This window comes from Saccopteryx bilineata, chromosome 11 (genome assembly GCF_036850765.1).
Source record: "Saccopteryx bilineata isolate mSacBil1 chromosome 11, mSacBil1_pri_phased_curated, whole genome shotgun sequence".
NCBI classification, from domain to species: Eukaryota; Metazoa; Chordata; class Mammalia; order Chiroptera; family Emballonuridae; genus Saccopteryx; species Saccopteryx bilineata.
In genome coordinates this window covers 53,710,818-53,721,635 of record NC_089500.1, presented here as the reverse complement: position 1 = coordinate 53,721,635, position 10,818 = coordinate 53,710,818, and positions in this window count along the sequence as shown.

Sequence of the window (10,818 nt, the reverse complement as noted above, 5' to 3'; positions counted from 1 at the left end):
ATGATAAGGGCCTCAGATCATTGCACAGAATGTAAGTCAAGGGAAAGCATTAATGATAAGCAAATAATACATGGTCAGTGTAAAAGTGGCAAGGAGGTGTAACTCAGTTCCCTTAGCTATTGTTCTTAGGACTATGGGATCAAATTCCTGAGAATGTGTCATCTAAGCCCTCTAATATTATGCTTGGAATTCAGTTTTAAACAGAATGAGCTCATTAACAGAGAGTTATAGTGATGTTCACTTTTAGTTAACAATATATAACAGTTATAGGCACTTAACTTTGCTCCCTATATGTCATAGACACTGATTTAAAATTAGAAATGTCTATAAAAATATAATAACATTTTAATGTCATTTTTATTATGAAGGACAACAATATCTTATACTTTGTCATCAATTTTGTCTACCAAGAACTATTAATCATTATGTAATTAGAATGAGACTTGTGACCTGAAAGACATTAATTCAACTTTAAGAGGTTGTAAGGAGATTTTGATAGAAGCTTACACAATATCTCTCAGTGCTAATATTCTACACCTCCTAATCACAATTTTCCAGACACTCTTTTTTTTCTCTTTAATTGAATTTATTGGGGTAACGCTGGTTAACATAGTTATGTAGGTTTCAGGTGCCCAATTTTACAACACATCTCTACACCATATTGTATATTCAATCCCCTCAAGCCAAGTCTTCATCCATGACCATTTATTCCTCCTATACCATCCTCTACTCCTCCGCCCCACACCCACAATCACCACTCTGTTGTCCATGTCCATGAGTTTTTCTTTTTCTTTTCTTTTTTTTTTTTTTGGTCCTTTTTAGTTCAATCCTCCACCCCTTCATTCAGGTCCCCACCCCTGACAGCTGTCAGTGTGCTCTCTATGTATGAATCTGTCTCTATTTTGCTTGTTATTTCATTTTGTTCTTTAGATTCCTCATATGAATAAAATCATATGGTACCATCTCTGACTGGCTTATTTCACTTAACATAATGCTTTCTAGGTCCATCCATGCTTTCACAAAGGGTAAGATTTTCTTCTTTTATAATGCTACATAGTATTCTATTGTGTAAATATACCACAGCTTTATCCATTCATCTACTATTGAGCACTTAGGCTGTTTCCAGATTTTGGCTATTGTAAATAATGCTGCACTGAACATAGGGGGGGTGCGTATATTCTTCCGAAATAGTGTTTCGGGATTCTTAGGTTATATACCTAGAAATGAGATTTCTATGTCAAAAGTCAGTTCCATTTTCAATGTTTTGAGGTAACTCCATACTGCTTTCCACAGTGGCTTCACCAATCTGCATTCCCACCAACAGTGCACAAGGGTTCTCTTTTCTCCACATCCTTGCCAACACTTGTTGTTTCTTGATTTATTGATGATATCTCATTGTGGTTTAATATGTATTTCTCTGATGATTAGTGATGTTGAGCATCTTTTTATATGTCCACTGGTCATCTGTATGTCCTCTTTAGAAAAGTGTCTATTCAGGTTCTTTGCTCATTTCTTTTAACTGAATTGTGTGTGTGTGTGTGTGTGTTATGGTGTTGAGGTTTATAAATTCTTTACAAATTTTGGGTATAAATCCCTTATCAGATGAATTAGTAAATATGTTTTCCTATCCAGTGGTTCAGACACTCAACACAGGAAAATGTAAGACTGATAAGGAAAAGTTACAGGTTGAGAAAAAAACTATAAGGTAAGAATTTTTTTATATTATAAAATATTTAAGTTTCCAGGAATTCCTTTTATTTCAAATTTTTTTATTAATCTTAGCTTAAAATATTTCCACAATACTCTACAAAAAAGTTAATTCAGTCATTTCTTTAAGCATTGAATGAATATGAAGTTCCTCTCAGTCTTTGATGTCATTAAGGGAGACATGATTGTTTGTAATGATGACTGTTACATCTCTTAATAATGAGAGCAATAGGAACAAAAATTTTGAACATGAGGATATTGTTATCACCCAGAAACATTACCCTCCTTTTGTTTCCTGGTTTGCACTTGACTGTCTACAAAGGAACTACAGTAACTAAGTGCATCAACTTGTGTAACTGTTCTTTATATTCAACACTTCCATGAAGAGAGCTGTCCTACAAATCTTTTTTTTTTTTTTTGTATTTTTCTGAAGCTAGAAACGGGGAGACAGTCAGGCAGACTCCCGCATGCGCCGGACCGGGATCCACCCGGCACACCCACCCGGGGCGATGCTCTGCCCATCCCGGCCGTCGCTTTGTTGCGACCAGAGCCACTCTGCGCCTGGGGCAGAGGCCAAGGAGCTATCCCCAGCGCCCGGGCCATCTTTTGCTCCAATGGAGCCTCGCCGCGGGAGGGGAAGAGAGAGACAGAGAGGAAGGAGAGGGGGAGGGGTGGAGAAGCAGATGGGTGCTTCTCCTGTGTGCCCTGGCCGGGAATCGAACCCAGGACTTCCGCACGCCAGGCCGATGCTCTACCACTGAGCCAACCGGCCAGGGCCGTCCTACAAATCTTTGACCTGAGAATGAGATACTATTCCAGGGGGAAAAGGGTACAGTCATCCCTCGTCATATCATGGTTCACTTTTCATGGTCTCACTGCAATACAGATTTTTAAATTGTTTATATCTAATTTTGTATCGTGGATTTTTTGCTATATCGCAGGATTTTGCGAGTATATAGATATTTTTATATATTTATTGTTTTAATTCTTTTTGCAGTAAAATAAGCATTTTCTAGCCTAAAAAAATTGAAAAGGTTTATAAGAGTGTGGGGAAGGTTTATAAGAGTGTGGGGAGGGTTTATAAAGCCTTAAAATATATATAAATAATAAAATAAAGAAAGGTCTCTACTTCGTGGATTTTCACATATCATGGGGGGTTCTGGAACCTATCCCCCACGATAGATGAGGGACCACTTGTATATGTAAACTAAGTCAGGAGTTGATATTCATCTTTATTTTTTACACAGGCCCCTTCTACATCTACCATTTTTGTCTGACAGTGACCCAGCTCTTGAGAAGTCTATTTTTGTATCTGCCATCATGGCAAGAGCTCTTTCATCAGCAGAACAGAAACAACTACAATGGTAACATGATTTCAACCAGAAACTAGATTTGCCTCCAGGGAGTGAAGGCAGCCTTGTGCATATTAAATTCATTCTGTGTGTGGTTGAAATCTGTTTTCTATTTACAGGATATGAAAGAGAATAAAATGCATGTTTAGATTTTTAGGTTCTTTATCTGTCATCATAGGAATATTATAATGTGTCCTCTATAAGTCTTTAGATGACACAAAGAATAATCTGCAAAAATGGCCCTCTTTGATGTGCTCATTAGAGCATTACCACATCTATCCTTTATGTCCTAAAATAGTCCAAATTTGACTTAAATGAAACATAAACATCTTTCTATTATTTCCTTACTTGTGAGCAACTATTTATTATGGGTTCTTATTGGTGAACTTTTTGGAAGGGGTTCGTAGAGGGTGTTTATTAAAATTCCCTAGGGGACATTTTAAAAATGTAAGTGTTGCCCTGGCCAGTTGGCTCAGTGGTAGAGCATCGGCCTGGTGTGCAGGAGTCCCAGGTTCGATTCCCAGCCAGGGCACACAGGAGAAGCACCCATCTGATTCTCCACCCCTCCCCTCTCCTTCCTCTCTGTCTCTCTCTTCCCCTCCCGCAGCCAAAGCTCTATTGGAGAAAAGTTGGCCCGAGCGCTGAGGATGGCTCTGTGGCCTCTGCCTCAGGCGCTAGAGTGGCTCTGGTTGCAACAGAGCGACGCCCCAGATGGGCAGAGCATCGCCCCCTGGTGGGCATGCTGGGTGTATCCCGGTTGGGCGCATGTGGGAGTCTGTCTGACTGCCTCCCCGTTTCCAACTTCAAAAAAATAAAAATAAATAAATAAAAATGTGTTACATATATATTTATATATATGGTCAATTGGTCTTCAATAAAGGAAAGGTGAAACAATGAAGGAAAAACAGATTTTTCAAGAAATGGTGCTGATAGTATTGGGCATCCACATGCAAAAAATAAATCTAGACACAGACCTTATACTCCTCACAAAAATTAAATTAAAATGAATCACAGGCCTAAATGTAAAGTGCAAAACTATAAAAGTCCTAAAATATAACATAGAAACTTAGGTGATCTTGGGTATGGCAACATCTTTTTAGACATAATACCAAAACCATGATCCATGAAAAGAATAGTTGATAAGCTGAATTTCATTAAAATTAAAAACTTCTGCCTGAGCCGGCAGTGGTGCAGTAGATAGAGCATCAAGTTGGGACGTTGAGGACCCAGGTTCAAAACCCCGAGGTCAACCAGCTTGAGCGTGGGATCATAGACATGACTCCATGGTTACAGGCTTGACCCCAAAAGTCACTGGCTTAAAGCCCAAGTTCGCTGGCTTAAGCTTAATGTGTCGCTGGCTTGAGAAAGGGCACTACTAGCTCAGCTGGAGCCCCCTGGTCAAGGCACACAGAAGAAAGCAATCAATGAACAACTAAGTGCCACCACTACAAACTGATACTTCTCATCTCCCTCCCTTCCTGTCTGTTTCTCTTTCTCTCTTCCCAAAAAAATTAAAAAAAAATTTAAACTTCTGCTCTATAAAAGACAACGTTAAGAAAACAGAAAAACAAGTGACAGACTGAGAGAAAATGATTTCAAAAGCCACATTTGATAAAGAACTGTTATCCAAAATATACAAAGAAACTTAGAACTCAGCAATAAAAAAGCAACCTCACCAGTTTAAAAATGTGCCAAAGACCTTAACAGACACCTCCCCAAAGAATATATATAGATGGCAGATAAGTATATGAAGAAGACACTCTACCCTACATCATATGTCATCAGAGAAATGCAAATTAAAACAACACTGTGATACCATGTCTCACCAATTAGACGGGCCAACCCAGAACACTGACAACACCACATGCTGACAAGGGTGTGGAGGAACAGCAAGACTCATTCATTGCCAGTGAAATTGCAAAATGGGACAGCCACTTTGGAAGACAGTGTGACAGGTTCTTACAAAACTAAGCACACTCTTACATTATGATCCAGCAATCCCACTCCTTAATATTTACCTAAAAAAAGTTGAAAAATTATGTGCACACAAAAACCTGCACACGGATGTTTACAGCAGCTTTGCTCATAATTACCAAAACTTGGAAGCAGCCAGGCTGTGCTTCAGTAGGTAAAAGAACAAATAAACTGTAGTACATCAGACAGTGAAACATTATTTATCCTTAAAAAGAAATGAACTATCAAGCTATGAAAAACCAGGAGGGAATCTTAAATACACATTACTAACTTCAAGAAGCCGATCTGAAAAGGCTTACACATACTGTATGATTCCAACTATATAACATTTTGGAAAAGGCAAAACTGATTTTCAGGTAGAAGGTGGTAGTGGGGTTGGTAGGAATGAATAGGTGGAACACAGAGAATTTTAGGACAGTGAAAACACTCTGGGTAATACCATAATGATGGATGCATGTCATTATACATTTGTCTAAGACCATAGAATGTGCAACATCGAGAGTGAACCCTAAGTAAACTATCTGCTTTGGGTAATTCTTTTTTTTTTTTTTTTAACTTTTTTATTGAATTTATTTATTTTTTTAAATAATTTTATTTTTTTAATGGGGTGACATCAATAAATCAGGATACATATATTCAAAGATAACAAGACCAGGTTATCTTGTCGTTCAATTATGATGCATACCCGTCACCCAAAGTCAGATTGTCCTCTGTCACCTTCTATCTTGTTTTCTTTGTGCCCCTCCCCCTCCCCCTTTCCCTCTCCCATTCCCCCCTCCCCCCTGTAACCACCACACTCTTATCAATGTCTCTTAGTTTCACTTTTATGTCCCACCTACGTATGGAATAATGCAGTTCCTGGTTTTTTCTGATTTACTTATTTCGCTTCGTATCATGTTATCTAGATCCCACCATTTTGCTGTAAATGTTCCGATGTCATCATTTCTTATGGCTGAGTAGTATTCCATAGTGTATATGTGCCACATCTTCTTTATCCAGTCATCTATTGACGGGCTTTTTGGTTGTTTCCATGTCCTGGCCACTGTGAACAATGCTGCAATAAACATGGGGTTGCATGTGTCTTTACGTATCAATGTTTCTGAGTTTTTGGGGTATATACCCAGTAGAGGGATTGCTGGGTCATAAGGTAGTTCTATTTTCAGTTTTTTGAGGAACCACCATACTTTCTTCCATAATGGTTGTACTACTTTACATTCCCACCAACAGTGTATGAGGGTTCCTTTTTCTCCACAGCCTCTCCAACATTTGCTATTACCTGTCTTGCTAATAATAGCTAATCGAACAGGTGTGAGGTGGTATCTCATTGCTGTTTTGATTTGCATTTCTCTAATAGCTAAAGAAGATGAGCATCTTTTCATATATCTGTTGGCCATTTGTATTTCTTCCTGGGAGAAGTGTCTGTTCATATCCTCTTCCCATTTTTTTATGGGATTGTTTGTTTGTTTGTTGTTGAGTTTTATGAGTTCTTTGTATATTTTGGATATTAGGCCCTTATCTGAGCTGTTGTTTGAAAACATCATTTCCCATTTAGTTGGCTTTCTGTTTATTTTGTTATCAGTTTCTCTTGCTGAGCAAAAACTTCTTAGTCTGATGTAGTCCCATTCATTAATTTTTGCCTTCACTTCTCTTGCCATTGGAGTCAAATTCATAAAATGCTCTTTAAAACCCAGGTCCATGAGTTGAGTACCTATGTCTTCTTCTATGTACTTAATTGTTTCAGGTCTTATGTTTAGATCTTTGATTGCTTTGGGTAATTCTGATGTGTCAATGTACGCTCATCAACTGTAACAAATGCACACTCGGGTGGGGGATGTTGATAATGAGGGAGGCTATGAATGTGGGGGAGGGGAAGGGGATATACAGAAAATCTCGGCACCTTTCCCTCAACTTTTCTGTGAACCTAAAACTCTTAAAAAGTAAATTCTTAATTTAAAAAATGACTTGTGGTGGTGCAGTGGATAAAGCATTGACCTGGAACACTGAAGTTGCCGGTTCAAAACTCCAGGCTTGCCTGGTCAAGGCACATATGGGAGTTGATGCTTCCTGCTCCTCTCTCCTTCTCTCTCTCTCTCTCTTTCTCTCTCTCCTCTCTAAAATGCGTAAAGTCTTTAAAAAAATAAAAAATGACATTAAAAAACAATAGATACCCGGCCTTGGCCAGTTGGTTCAGTGGTAGAGCATCAGCCCAGCATGCGGAACTCCGAGGTACTATTCCCAGTCAGGGCACACAAAAGTGCCCATCTGCTTCTCCACCTTTCTCCCTCTCCTTTCTCTTTGTCTCTTTCTTTCCCCTCCCGCAACCAAGGCTCCATTGGAGCAAAGTTGGTCCAGACACTGAGGATGGCTCCATGGCCTCTGCCTCAGGCACTAGAATGGCTCTGGTTACAATGGAGCAACAGCCCGGATGGGCAGAGCATTGTCCCCTGGTGGGCTTGCTGGGTAAATCCCAGTTGGGCACATGCGGGAGTCTGTCTCTCTGCCTCCCGGGTTCTCACTTCAGAAAAATACAAAAAGCAAAATAGATACCCAAATCCCTACTTGAGTTCTACTAAATACACATGCACAGGAGTGAATATCAGGCTTGTGTATTTGAAAAACAACCCCACATAATTCTGATAAGCACCCTGGTTAAAATCATTGGCATTTTATGAGAATCTGCTATCTAGATTGCATTTATTAATGAGATTTTAAAAAACCTTTAACATGAATATTAAATAATAAGAGATGATGGGAGAATGGTAAGATTATATTTACTCCTTTCGTAAAAACCGCGCCTCTTCCACTGGCACCTCAAAACAAGCAACAATGTGGAAATTCTATTACTGCCATACATCTGCTTTCTTGACATGTGATACCATTTATAAAAAACTAATACTGCTTTTCAGTACATTGATTGAACAAATTCTTTTCTCTTACATCCAGATTTTCTGATTCTTTTGCATTTAGATATACAATATATTCTTGAAATCTCTTTTAAAATTCCTTCAAGATTCTCTGAACAACCCTGATGAAATGCTACAAAATGTTCGTCCTAAGTTCTATACAATATAAATATTCTTTCTATTTCCATATTACATCATCAGTTTTGGAAGCAGCTACTTTAGAATAAATATTTTTCCTTCTCCCATCTCAAATAAATAATGTTTATAACCTAAAATGCTCAGAGATGTGGGGAAATAGGAATCATAGGAGACTTAAATTTCTCAATGGTGTAGACCTTTATAAAAACAGAATAGGTAATTCAATTTTTAGAGAAATTTAGGTGTTGCACACCACCATAGTCACCCACACATATACATAAAATAGAATATTTAATTTAGAATATCACAGTAAAAATTAAACTTATAAAACAAGCTTAATATGTAGGTGTAAACATTGGAGACTACCATGTTATATTAGGAGATTAATAAGCAGAGAAAATATTTGCCAGAACTCTCACTCCTGGCAGAATCAAGATAAATCTAAATGCACAATCCTTATACTAAAAAAATATTCTTTATTAAATCCAGTGTTTTAAAAACTCTGGGTTCCAGCTTCTGTTGGTGGTGAAGTAGCTTGAACAGACTTAATCTTCTCAAAATAACAATTATAAAATCTGGACAAGTAGGTATCAAAACAATTATTTGAACTATTTGAAGTGGCCAAGAGCAGTCAGAATTGAATGGGAATCTATCTTTGAAGATCAACTATACTGGGTGAGGTTTGCAAGTTTTTCATTTTTTACTTAAGTACACTCCTCAATCTCTGTGTATTTAGGCAACGGAAATCGGCAGCCTTACTGGCTTAAGGTGCTATAGGACAGTTAGAGACTCACAGAGAAGCTGCAAGTTATGAGAAAAATTATGGAAGGAAAGGAGGCTCAGAAGGTAAGCATAAAAATCTGTTTTCAAAAATTTGATTAAATCCTTGTTAGACTTCTAAATTTAACCTGTATGGGAGAGTTGGCTGGGAATCATGAGGTGGGGGTGGGGGGAAGGCAGACAAAAAGAAAGAGCTAGAAATTGAGAGAACTAAGCTGAGTCTCAGCTACTGCCAACAAAATGGGACAGTTGTGAGTTCAAATACTGTGAAGTCATCTGCCAGCTAAAACAAAAGTCATTCTTCAGAAGAAAGCCACAGAATCCAGACTCTCTACAGTGTCAATTATAATGTCTCTTAACCAATAAAAATCACCAGATCTGCAAATAAGCAGGAAAATGTGACACATATTTAAGAAAAGTAAGTAAGAAATAGATAGTGAGTTGATCCAGATATTACAATTAACAGACAAGGATTTTAGAGTAGCAAGCATAGTGAGGTTCAGAGTCATAAAATGAGATATACAAATAATGAATAAATAAATGTAGAGTCTAAGCAAAGAAATAGAATAAAAAGAATAAAATGGAACTTATAGAGATGAAATGAATAAATATGGTGAATAATTCACTGGATAGGCATAGTAGCAAAAAAGCAGTTAATTAATTTAAAGAAATTGCTCATTGTAAAATGAAAAAAAAAAAAACAGAGAAAACTGGTAAAGAAAAATAAGCAGAATCTCAGAGACCAGTGGGTTAATGTCAAGTGTCAAAAGAAAGAGAAGACTGAAATTGAGAGTGAAAAAAAGATGTGACAATATAATGACCAAAATATTCTAAATTTTATAAACATATCAAATAACAGATATAATAACATCATCAAACACCAAACAAAATATGTACAAAGAAAACTACACTCAACGCATAGTCAAAGTGCTGGCATTCGAAAATTAGAGGGAAATCTCAAAAGAAGCCAGAAAAAATAATAATGGGGAAACAGTGATAAGAAAGGTGGTGACTTTTTATCAGAAACAAGGTTAGAAACCAGTGAAGTAACACCTTTGAAGAGTTAAAAAAGAAAAGTCATCCCATACTTCTATATTCAGAAGAACTATCCTTCAAATAACAACTGTGAAATAGGTATTTCCAGATAAAAAGTGAGAATTCATCACCAACAGACCTACATTGTAAAACGTACTAAAGAATTTCTTCAGGCTAAAGAAAATGACACCAGATGATACCATGATTTAAGGAATAAAGATCATTATAAATTACATATATATGTGGGTAAATGTTCTACATCCCTATGTATCTATACATATACACATTCTTTTTTTTAAAGTTTCTTTAAGAGATGTATAAGTGTTTATAGCAAGATTTGTGACATAATGTGTTATTCTCTAAATTTGGTAGATTGAAGACTCCATGGAGCACGAAAGCCATGAAGTTTCTACCTCTAGGTAAGCATTTTGTACTTTGAAATTTGCCATTCATTTAATGTCCATATGCACAGTAAGATCCCTGAGAAGTTAGTCATGTTTTTATGAAAAAAAAATAAATGAAAATCAACACTGCAATCTCAGTTCTACTCACAAATTGGTAAAATTATTAGAGAAATTCTTTATATTTTTGGTCTTATTATAAAATTACATGTTTCATATAAGTAAGTTTTCAGTAATAGAAACTTTGGCTACTTTTTTTGCAAAACAGGAATGTTTCTTAAATACTTTTCTCACCATCTTAATAAGAATATAAAGAACACAACTTAGTATTTCCTTTATGATTTTCATTCATCTTTAAGGTCACAATGCCATTGAAGCTATTCAGGTATGTATGGTTTTTGATACATTCTAGTAATGTCTTCAGACTACTATGTTTTTTGAATTTACACATTTTATTTGTTTATTCATCCTTTCATTTATTAATTCACTTACTAAAGAAAATACATTCACTCTGCTAGATGTTAAAGA